The sequence below is a fragment of the Coregonus clupeaformis genome, chromosome 30, assembly GCF_020615455.1.
Source record: "Coregonus clupeaformis isolate EN_2021a chromosome 30, ASM2061545v1, whole genome shotgun sequence".
Taxonomy (NCBI): domain Eukaryota; kingdom Metazoa; phylum Chordata; class Actinopteri; order Salmoniformes; family Salmonidae; genus Coregonus; species Coregonus clupeaformis.
The window spans coordinates 41743126-41755800 of record NC_059221.1 but is presented as its reverse complement, the minus strand read 5'-3'; the positions used below and the strand labels follow the sequence as shown (position 1 = coordinate 41755800).

At 42.9% G+C, this 12675-nt stretch overlaps 1 protein-coding gene across 1 annotated transcript in view; it reads left to right on the top strand.

Annotated features, from left to right (window-relative positions):
* The window catches only part of LOC121546597 (membrane-associated guanylate kinase, WW and PDZ domain-containing protein 2), a 95270-nt gene that overhangs the window by 29050 nt on the left and 53545 nt on the right, over positions 1 to 12675 (top strand). The window lies entirely within an intron of this gene.

Below are 12675 nucleotides of genomic sequence, written 5' to 3'. Positions count from 1 at the left end.
TTCTTGTGGCAACAGGTCACAAATCTTGCAGCTGTGATGGCACACTGTGGTATTTCACGCAATAGATAAGGGAGTTTATCAAAATTGGGTTTGTTTTTGAATTCTTTGTGGATCGCTGTAATCTGAGGGAAATATGTGTCTCTAATATGGTCATACATTTGGCAGGAGGTTAGGAAGTGCAGCTCAGTTTCCACCTCATTTTGTGGGCAGTGTGCACATAGCCTGTCTTCTCTTGAGAGCCAGGTCTGCCTACGGCGGCCTTTCTCAATAGCAAGGCTATGCTCACTGAGTCTGTACATAGTCAAAGCTTTCCTTAAGTTTGGGTCAGTCACAGTGGTCAAGTATTCTGCCACTGTGTACTCTCTGTTTAGGGCCAAAAAGCATTCTAGTTTGCCCTGTTTTTTTGTTTGTTCTTTACAATGTGTCAAGTAATTCTCTTTTTGTTTTCTCATGATTTTGTTGGGTCTAATTGCGTTGTTGTTGTTGTCCTGGGGCTGTGTGGGGTCTGTTTGTGTTTGTGAACAGAGCCCCAGGACCAGCTTACTTAGGGGACTCTACTCCGAGTTCATCTCTCTGTATGTGATGGCTTTGTTAAGGAAGGTTTGGGAATCGCTTCCTTTTAAGTGGTTATAGAATTTAACGGCTCTTTTCTGGATTTTGATAAATTAGCGGGTATCGGCCTAATTCTGCTATGCATGCATTATTTGGTGTTTTTCGTTGTACACTGAGGATATTTTTGCCGAATTCTGCATGCAGAGTCTCAATTTGGTGTTTGTCCCATTTTGTGAATGCTTGGTTGGTGAGCGGACCACAGACCTCACAACCATGAAGGGCAATGGGTTCTATAACTGATTCAATTATTTTAATCCTAATTGGTATGTCGAATTTTATGTTCCTTTTGATGGCATAGAAGGCCCTTCTTGCCTTGTCTCTCAGATCGTTCACAGCTTTGTGGAAGTTACCTGTGGCGTTGATGTTTAGGCCGAGGTAGGTAAATAGTTATTTGTGTGCTCTAGGGGAATGGTGTCTAGATGGAATTTGTATTTGTGGTCCTGGCAACTGGACCTTTTTTGGAACACCATTATTTTTGTCTTACTGAGATTTACTGTCTGACAGAATCTGTGCAGAAGATCTAGGTGCTGCTGTAGGCCCTCCTTGGTTGGTGACAGAAGCACCAGATCATCAGCAAACAGTAGACATTTGACTTCAGATTCTAGTAGGGTGAGGCCGGGTGCTGCAGACTGTTCTAGTGCCCTCGCCAATTCGTTTATATATACTGTATGTTGAAGAGGGTGGGGCTTAAACTGCATCCCTGTCTGACCCTACGGCCCTTGGAAAGAAATGTGTGTGTTTTTTGCCAATTTTAACCGCACACTTGTTGTTTGTGTACATGGATTTTATAATGTCGTATGTTTCCCCCCCCAACACCACTTTCCATCAATTTGTATAGCAGACCCCCATGCCAAATTGAGTCAAATGCTTTTTTGTAATCAACAAAGCATGAGAAGACTTTGCCATTGTTTTGTTTGTTTGTCGATTAGGGTGAATACGTGGTCTGTCGTACGGTAATTTGGTGAAAAGCATTGGTTTCACTGAGGAAATGTACGAGTCTGCTGTTAATGATAATGCAGACGATTTTTCCAAGGTTGCTCTCTCTCTCTCTATGTGTACTCTCCAACTCACTGACAAAGACATGATCAGTCTATAATTTTAATGGTAGGTTTATTTGAACAGTGAGAGACAGAATAACAAAAAAAAAAATTGATTTGCATTTTAATGAGGGAAATAAGTATTTGACCCCTCTGCAAAACATGACTTAGTACTTGGTGGCAAAACCCTTGTTGGCAATCACAGAGGTCAGACGTTTCTTGTAGTTGGCCACCAGGTTTGCACACATCTCAGGAGGGATTTTGTCCCACTCCTCTTTGCAGATCTTCTCCAAGTCATTAAGGTTTCGAGGCTGACGTTTGGCAACTCAAACCTTCAGCTCCCTCCACAGATTTTCTATGGGATTAAGGTCTGGAGACTGTCTAGGCCACTCCAGGACCTTAATGTGCTTCTTCTTGAGCCACTCCTTTGTTGCCTTGGCCGTGTGTTTTGGGTCAGTGTCATGCTGGAATACCCATCCACAACCCATTTTCAATGCCCTGGCTGAGGGAAGGAGGTTCTCACCCAAGATGGCCCCGTCCATCGTCCCTTTGATGCGGTGAAGTTGTTCTGTCCCCTTAGCAGAAAAACACCCCCAAAGCATAATGTTTCCACCTCCATGTTTGACGGTGGGGATGGTGTTCTTGGGGTCATCGGCAGAATTCCTCCTCCTCCAAACACGGCGAGTTGAGTTGATGCCAAAGAGCTCGATTTTGGTCTCATCTGACCACAACACTTTCACTCGGTTCTCCTCTGAATCATTCAGATGTTCATTGGTAAACTTCAGACGGCCCTGTATATGTGCTTTCTTGAGCAGGGGGACCTTACTGCGGCGCTGCAGGATTTCAGTCCTTCACGGCGTGAGTGTGTTACCAATTGTTTTCTTGGTGACTATGGTCCCAGCTGCCTTGAGATCATTGACAAGATCCTCCCGTGTAGTTCTGGGCTGATTCCTCACCGTTCTCATGATCATTGCAACTCCACGAGGTGTGATCTTGCATGGAGCCCCAGGCCGAGGGAGATTGACAGGTCTTTTGTGTTTCTTCCATTTGCGAATAATCGCACTAACTGTTGTCACCTTCTAACCAAGCTGCTTGGCGATGGTCTTGTAGCCCATTCCAGCCTTGTGTAGGTCTACAATCTTGTCCCTGACAGCTCTTTGGTCTTGGCCATGGTGGAGAGTTTGGAATCTGATTGATTGATTGCTTCTATGGACAGGTGTCTTTTATACAGGTAACAAACTGAGATTAGGAGCACTCCCTTTAAGAGTGTGCTCCTAATCTCAGCTCGTTACCTGTATAAAAGACACCTGGGAGCCAGAAATCTTTCTGATTGAGAGGGGGTCAAATACTTATTTCCCTCATTAAAATGCAAATCAATTTATAACATTTTTGAAATGCGTTTTTCAGGATTTTTTTTGTTGTTATTCTGTCTCTCACTGTTCAAATAAACCTACCAATAAAATTATTGACTGATAATTTCTTTGTCAGTGGGCAAACTTACAAAATCAGCAGGGGATCAAATACTTTTTTTCCCTCACTGTACTCATGAACTTATAATCAGATAAACTCAGTCACAGATGATTACATAGGAAAATAACCTTCTATCAAAGCTGTGATGTCATCACCAGGCGGCTGCTCCCATCGAAAACAAATCAGTGAACTGGTGAGGGAGGCACTTACGCTGTTTCTATGGCAACTGTCATCAAGTGTCAGGCCAGTAAACTGATTCGTCTTGACAGACCGCTGCAATTGTTCGGCTGTATCCCCAATTGCACCTGATAAAAGCTGTTTAAAGGGGATGGTGTTTCCATTGAAGAATTACAACAACAACACTAACATGTTTTTTTTTTTTGAGGGTATTTTTATCGAGATAAGACAGTAAACAGGGGGAAAGGTCAGAAGGTGAGATTGGAACCGATGCTGACTGTGGTAGCTTTAGGCTGTACATGTGGTCAGATTGGAACCGATGCTGACTGTGGTAGTTTAGGCTGTAGATGTGGTCAGAATGGAACCGATGCTGACTGTGGTAGCTTTAAGCTGTACATGTGGTCAGATTGGAACCGATGCTGACTGTGGTAGCTTTAGGCTGTACATGTGGTCAGATTGGAACCGATGCTGACTGTGGTAGCTTTAGGCTGTACATGTGGTCAGATTGGAACCCATGCTGACTTTGGTAGTTTAGGCTGTACATGTGGTCAGATTGGAACCGATGCTGACTGTGGTAGTTTAGGCTGTACATGTGGTCAGATTGGAACCGATGCTGACTGTGGTAGCTTTAGGCTGTACATGTGGTCAGATTGGAACCCATGCTGACTGTGGTAGCTTTAGGCTGTACATGTGGTCAGATTGGAACCGTGCTTGTGTAGTTAGGCTGTACATGTGGTCAGATTGGAACCCATGCTGACTGTAGCTTTAGGCTGTACATGTGGTCAGATTGGAACCCATGCTGACTGTGGTAGCTTTAGGCTGTACATGTGGTCAGATTGGAACCGATGCTGACTGTGGTAGTTTAGGCGTATTGTCGATTGGAACCCATGCTGACTGTGGTAGCTTTAGGCTGTACATGTGGTCAGATTGGAACCCATGCTGACTGTGGTAGCTTTAGGCTGTACATGTGGTCAGATTGGAACCCATGCTGACTGTGGTAGCTTTAGGCTGTACATGTGGTCAGATTGGAACAACACAAACTTTCTAAGTGATGTTTCACTGATGTAAAACTATCAGCATAGAGCCCAATACTAGACAGGGAATAGGGAGCTTGTAGAATAGGACGCTTAATGGCATAGAGCCCAATACTAGACAGGGAATAGTGAGCTTGTAGAATAGGACGCTTAATGGCATAGAGCCCAATACTAGACAGGGAATAGGGAGCTTGTAGAATAGGACGCTTAATGGCATAGAGCCCAATACTAGACAGGGAATAGGGAGCTTAATGGCATAGAGCCCAATACTAGACAGGGAATAGGGAGCTTAATGGCATAGAGCCCAATACTAGACAGGGAATAGGGAGCTTGTAGAATAGGACGCTTAATGGCATAGAGCCCAATACTAGACAGGGAATAGGGAGCTTAATGGCATAGAGCCCAATACTAGACAGGGAATAGGGAGCTTAATGGCATAGAGCCCAATACTAGACAGGGAATAGGGAGCTTAATGGCATAGAGCCCAATACTAGACAGGGAATAGGGAGCTTAATGGCATAGAGCCCAATACTAGACAGGGAATAGGGAGCTTAATGGCATAGAGCCCAATACTAGACAGGGAATAGGGAGCTTAATGGCATAGAGCCCAATACTAGACAGGGAATAGGGAGCTTAATGGCATAGAGCCCAATACTAGACAGGGAATAGGGAGCTTAATGGCATAGAGCCCAATACTAGACAGGGAATAGGGAGCTTAATAAGCAATGGCATAGAGCCCAATACTAGACAGGGAATAGGGAGCTTAATGGCATAGAGCCCAATACTAGACAGGGAATAGGGAGCTTAATGGCATAGAGCCCAATACTAGACAGGGAATAGGGAGCTTAATGGCATAGAGCCCAATACTAGACAGGGAATAGGGAGCTTAATGGCATAGAGCCCAATACTAGACAGGGAATAGGGAGCTTAATGGCATAGAGCCCAATACTAGACAGGGAATAGGGAGCTTAATGGCATAGAGCCCAATACTAGACAGGGAATAGGGAGCTTAATGGCATAGAGCCCAATACTAGACAGGGAATAGGGAGCTTGTAGAATAGGACGCTTAATGGCATAGAGCCCAATACTAGACAGGGAATAGGGAGCTTGTAGAATAGGACGCTTAATGGCATAGAGCCCAATACTAGACAGGGAATAGGGAGCTTAATGGCATAGAGCCCAATACTAGACAGGGAATAGGGAGCTTGTAGAATAGGCAGGTTCGGGTTCAGAAGTACTGTTTTTATTTACAATTGAAGAAGTTGCTTAAGACGTGTAATTGGCAAAAAAACTTTCTCAAAATAACTTCTTGATGAAAAATAAAATACCTTGGATGGTAATACTCTTTCTATTCCAATCAGAATTAGGTATCAGGCTCACTTTACAGATCAATCTAACCAGAAGTTGTCATAAACATAAACACTTATATTCTCTTAGCCTCTCTTCAAGACCTGAAATGTATTAAATACGTAAATAAATAAATAAATAACTTTACCAGTACAAATTTAGACATAGAGGACAGAGAAAAGCCTACCCACTAAATATTTTGGGAAAACTTTTAAGGCCTACATTAGGGGAATGATAATCTCATACTTTGAAAAAGTTACATCTGAGTAATAAATCTTTCTTTAATTTTAAACCTGGTAAATATCTCGCAGCCCTCATAAAACAAATGCATGCTAAACCAGTTATAATTTTAAAAGATAAGGATACAAATGCATTAATTAGAAACAACATCACTATTAATAACTATTTTAAAAGCTTCTATGAAAATCTATATACACTGCATGACCAAAAGTATGTGGACACCTGCTCGTCCAACATCTCATTCCAAAATCATGGGCATTAATATGGAGTTGGTCCCCCCCTTTGCTGCTTTAACAGCCTCCACTCTTCTGGGAAGGCTTTCCACTAGATGTTGGAACATTGCTGCGAGGACTTGCTTCCATTCAGCCACAAGAGCATTAGTGAGGTCGGGCACTGATGTTGGGCGATTAGGCCTGGCTCGCAGTCGGCGTTCCAATTCATCCCAAAGGTGTTCAATGGGGTTGAGGTCAGGGCTCTGTGCAGGCCAGTCAAGTTCTTCCACACCGATCTCGAAAAACAATTTCTGTATGGACCTCACTTTGTGCACGTGTTTCCACTGCTCCAGAGTCCAAAGGCAGTGAGCTTTACACCACTCCAGCCGATACTTGGCATTGCGCATGGTGATGTTAGGCTTGTGTGCGGCTGCTCGGCCATAGAAACCCATTTCATGAAGCTCCTGACGAACAGTTCTTATGCTGACGTTCCTTCCAGAGGCAGTTTGGAAATCGTAGTGAGTGTTGCAGTGAGGACAGACGATTTTTACACACTACGTGCTTCATATCAAATCAAATCAAATGTCTGGGTAGCCATGATTAGCTGTTCAGGAGTCTTATGGCTTGGGGGTAGAAGCTGTTAAGAAGCCTTTTGGACCTAGACTTGGCACACCGGTACCGCTTGCCGTGCGGTAGCAGAGAGAACAGTCTATGACTAGGGTGGCTGGAGTCTTTGACAATTTTTAGGGCCTTCCTCTGACACCGCATGGTATATAGGTCCTGGATGGCAGGAAGTTTGGCCCCAGTGATGTACTGGGCCGTACGCATTACCCTCTGTAGTGCCTTGCTGTCGGAGGCCGAGAAGTTGCCATACCAGGCTGTGATGCAACCAGTCAGGATGCTCTCGATGGTACAGCTGTAGAACTTTTTGAGGATCTGAGGACCCATGCCAAATCTTTTCAGTCTCCTGAGGGGGAATAGGCTTTGTCGTACCCTCTTCTCGTCTGTCTTGGTGTGTTTGGACCATGATAGTTTGTTGGTGATGTGGACACCAAGGAACTTGAAGCTCTCAACCTGTTCCACTACAGCCCCGTCGATGAGAATGTCCTCTTTTATTTTTCCTGTAGTCCACAATCATCTCCTTTGTCTTGATCACGTTGAGGGAGAGGTTGTTGTCCCGGCACCACACGGCCAGGTCTCTGACCTCCTCCCTATAGCTCTCACCATTGTCAGTAATCAGGCCTACCATTGTGTCGTCGGCAAACTTAATGATGGTGTTGGAGTCGTGCCTGGCCATGCAGTCATGGGTGAACAGGGACTGAGCACGCACCCCTGAGGGGCCCCCGTGTTGAGGATCAGCGTGGCAGATATGTTGTTACCTACCCTTACCACCTGGGGCGGCCCGTCAGGAAGTCCAGGATCCAGTTGCAGAGGGAGGTGTTTAGTCCCAGGGTCCTGAGCTTAGGGATGAGCTTTGAGGGCACTATGGTGTTGAACGCTGAGCCATAGTCAATGAACAGCATTCTCACGTAGGTGTTCCTTTTGTCCAGGTGGGAAAGGGCAGTGTTGAGTGCAATAGAGATTGCATCATCTGTGGATCTGTTGGGGCGGTATGCAAATTGGAGTAGGTCTAGGGTTCTGGGAAAATGGTGTTGATGTGAGCCATTACCAGCCTTTCAAAGCACTTAGGCAGGTTACCTTAGTGTTCTTGGGCACAGGGACTATGGTGGTCTTCTTGAAACATGTTTGTATTACAGACTCAACTTGACAGTTGGTCAGCGCATGCTCGGAGTACACGTCCTGGTAATCCATCTGGCCCTGCGGCTTTGTGAATGTTGACCTGCTTCAAATAATTACTCACACATAGTCATCCGGAACAGCTGATGCTCTAATGCATGCTTCAGTGTTGCTTGCCTCCAAGCGAGCATATAAGTGAATTAGCTCGTCTGGTTGGCTTGTGTCACTGGGCAGCTCGCGGCTGTGCATTCCCTTTGTAGTCTGTAATAGTTTTCAAGCCCTGCCACATCCGACGAGCGTCAGAGCCAGTGTAGTACGATTCAATCTTAGTCCTGTATTGACTCTTTGCCTGTTTGATGGTTCGTCGGAGGAAATAGCAGGATTTCTTATAAGCGTCCGGGTTAGAGTCCCGCTCCTTGAAAGTGGCAGCTCTACCCTTTAGCTCAGTGCGGATGTTGCTTGTAATCCATGGCTTCTGGTTGGGGTATGTACGTACGGTCACTGTGGGGACGACGTCATCAATGCACTTATTGATGAAGCCAGTGACTGATGTGGTGTACTCCTCAATGCTGTCTGAAGAATCCCGGAACATATTCCAGTCTGTGCTAGCAAAAGAATCCTGTCGCTTAGCATCTGCGTCATCTGACCACTTCCTTATTAACCTAGTCACTGGTGCTTCCTGCTTTAGTTTTTGCTTATAAGCAGGAATCAGGAGGATAGCGTTATGGTCAGATTTGCCAAATGGAGGGTGAGGGAGAGCTTTGTATGCGTCTCTGTGTGTGGAGTAAAGGTGGTCTAGAGTTTTTTTTCCTCTGGTTGCACATTTAACATGCTGGTAGAAATGAGGTAAAACAGATTTAAGTTTCCCTACATTAAAGTCCCCGGCCACTAGGAGCGCTGCCTCTGGATGAGCGTTTTCCTGTTTACTTATGGCCTTATACAGCTCATTGAGTGCAATCTTAGTGCCAGCATCGGTTTGTGGTGGTAAATAGACAGCTACGAAAAATATAGATGAAAACTCTCTTGGTAAATACTGTGGTCTACAGCTTATCATGAGATACTCTACCTCAGGCGAGCAAAACCTTGAGACTTCCTTAGTATTAGATTTTATGCACCAGCTGTTGTTTACAAATATACACTGACCGCCACCCCTTGGGCCGTTGGTAGGATAACCGTAATCTTAGGTTGTCCAATTTGTTTTCAAATGATTGAAGATTGGCTAATAGGATTGATGGAAGAGGCAGTTTACTCGCTTGCCGTCGGATCCTTACAAGGCACCCTGACCTACGTCCATGATATCTCTGTCTCTTTCTCATGTGAATGACGGGGATTTGGGCCTTGTCGGGTGTCTGTAGAATATCCTTCGCGTCCGACTCGTTGAATAAAAAATCTTTGTCCAATACGAGGTGAGTAATCGCTGTCCTGATATCCAGAAGCTCTTTTTGGTCATAAGAGACGGTGGAAGAAACATTATGTACAGAATAAATTACAAATAACGCGAAAAAAACACACATAGTACAATTGGTTAGAGGGCTGTAAAACGGCAGCCATCTTCTCCAGCACTCGGCGGTCCCGTTCTGTGAGCTTGTGCGGCCGAGCCGCTGTTGCTCCTAGACGTTTCCACTTTCCACAATAACACCACTTACAGTTGACCAGGGCAGCTCTAGCAGGGCAGAAATTTGGCGAACTGACTTGTTGGAAAGGTGACATCCTATGACGGTGCCAACGTTGAAAGTCACTGAGCTCTTCAGTAAGGCCATTCCTCTACCACTGTTTGTCTATGGAGATTGCATGGCTGTGTGCTCTATTTTATACACCTGTCAGCAACAATTTAAATATATAGTGTAAATCCGAATTAAACAAAAGTTGGACTGATCCTACAGCTTCCTAGTTCCATGTATCAAAACAGTTATTTCAGTTACATTCAAATCTGGAAAATCTGGAGAATCCTCTGCAGATTACAGACCCATAAATGTAATACATTGTGACAATAAATATTATAACTCATAAGCAACAGAATGTAAAGTCTTACCAGACTTGATACATGATCGATCAAACAGGGTTCATAAAAATAGACAGAAACAATTACAAGAACGTGTTTCACTTTAATACAATGCACGAAAAAACAAGATGTAGATTCATCGCTAATGGCTGTTGATGCAGAAAAGGCTTTCGACCGTCTTGAATGGCCTTTTCTATTCAAAACTTTGGAATCCTTCAACTTTCCAGCTGAAATATTACATTTCATAAAAATATTATATAAAAGTCATGAAGCAAAAATATACATAAATAATACATTATCTGATGAAATTGCTTTAGAAAGGGGAACGAGGGATGTCCTCTGATATACACTACCGGTCAAACGTTTTAGAACACCTACTCATTCAAGGGTTTTTCTTTATTTTTACTATTTTCTACATTGTAGAATAATAGTGAAGACATCAAAACTATGAAATAACACATATGGAATCATGTAGTAACCAAAAAAGTGTTAAACAAATCAAAATATATTTTATATTTGAGATTCTTCAAATAGCCACCCTTTCTATTTATTTTCGGTAATAACAATTATCCCACAGAAGACATTCTTTAAAAAAGTATACTCGGTCATAACAGGCTTTATATGGGAAAATAAAACTCATATTCCTAAATCTGAGGGTGGTTTTTTAACCTTCCAGACGTGGAATTGTATCAACCTGCTTTGACTTGTTAAATGCACTAAAGAGGAACAGTGGGTACAGTACGTATTGAAGATCCCCAGAATCGTTTTACATGTCTATTTTCAAAGGATAAAGCTAAGAACATTAACAACTTCATAGTGAAGAACACTATAACAATATGGAAGAAAATGAAACGTATTCTACAAGAACCAATATCCCTAAAAACACACCCCTATGGAACAGTCCTTGGATAGCTTTTCAGAATTCACAGATGAATTGGTCCACATGGAAAACTAAAGGCATAGACACCGTAAATGACTTGGTAACAGGAAATACAATTATTTCCATGACAGAATTTAAAAAAACAACAACATTTGGACTGACCAATGTAGACATTTTCAAATAAATGCAACTTAAAAGTAGTATATCACAGAACTTCGATCTGAAATCTTTTGGATATCATAGCAATGTTGAGGGAAATCCTATTTGAGTCAGAAACGGATGTTCATATGATAGGTAAGATATTGAAAAACCTTGCAGAGAACCTATCCAACTGACAATCTCTTAGAATGTTTTTTTAAACTATTGGAACCAAGATTTAAAAATAACTGATATTGTTACAGTTACGAAATTACAGTTAACGAAAATATACGCTAATGTAAACAAATGTATAGAATGTATTATTATAGAGACAAAAATTCACAAATTGTACGGCACAACGGTAGAGTCATGTCTTAAGGGTCAAATGAACAATGACTCAATAACGCAGGCCTTCTGGGAGCGCTATAAAGTCCAAAAGTTATGGGAGGGGTTAGAAAGCTGGCTGTCAGATGTTTACTTTCAATCTGTCTATCTGCATATTTCCAGACATGGCGTATGAGAGACCCAATGGGTTGGACCATACTTTTATCCTCAATCAATTAGAAAAAAAGTGTTTACTTAAAAAACTGGAAAATCAAATGATCCTCCATTGTTAAAGACAGTGGAAGAATCAAATGCATTATTATTTGAATATTGAAAAGGTGTGGGCGACCCAGAGAAAAACCAGAATAGCGCAATTTGAGGCCAAGTGGCGTAGAGTCTTACAAGCACTGGTGGGAGCAAATGGGTCTGGGTGGCTGTTGATGTTGGTGTGCATCTGTCTGTTGACTTTACGTGTATGTTGTTTGTATTGTTTTAAAAATAAAATAGGATCGTACAAAACATTTATATCAGATGGAATTGTTTGTCGCACACACACGCACACACACACACACACACACATGCACAGAGTTGATATCAACACAGTGAATGTAGAGTGGAATGTTAGATGATAGACACGTCCCTCTCTCTTTCAGCAGTGGTTTAATGGTAGATGACATGTCCCTCTCTCGTTCAGCAGTGGTTTAATGTTATATGACATGTCCCTCTCTCTTTCAGCAGTGATTTAATGGTAGATGACATGTCCCTTCTCTTTCAGCAGTGATTTAATGGTAGATGACATGTCCCTCTCTCTTTCAGCAGTGGTTTAATGGTAGATGACATGTCCCTCTCTCTTTCAGCAGTGGTTTAATGGTAGATGACATGTCCCTCTCTCTTTCAGCAGTGATTTAATGGTAGATGACATGTCCCTCTCTCGTTCAGCAGTGATTTAATGTTATATGACATGTCCCTCTCTCTTTCAGCAGTGATTTAATGGTAGATGACATGTCCCTCTCTCTTTCAGCAGTGGTTTAATGGTAGATGACATGTCCCTCTCTCTTTCAGCAGTGATTTAATGGTAGATGACATGTCCCTCTCTCTTTCAGCAGTGATTTAATGGTAGATGACATGTCCCTCTCTCTTTCAGCAGTGATTTAATGGTAGATGACATGTCCCTCTCTCTTTCAGCAGTGATTTAATGGTAGATGACATGTCCCTCTCTCTTTCAACAGTGATTTAATGGTAGATGACATGTCCCTCTCTCTTTCAGCAGTGATTTAATGGTAGATGACATGTCCCTCTCTCATTCAGCAGTGATTTAATGGTAGATGACATGTCCCTCTCTCTTTCAGCAGTGATTTAATGGTAGATGACATGTCCCTCTCTCTTTCAGCAGTGATTTAATGGTAGATGACATGTCCCTCTCTCTTTCAGCAGTGGTTTAATGGTAGATGACATGTCCCTCTCT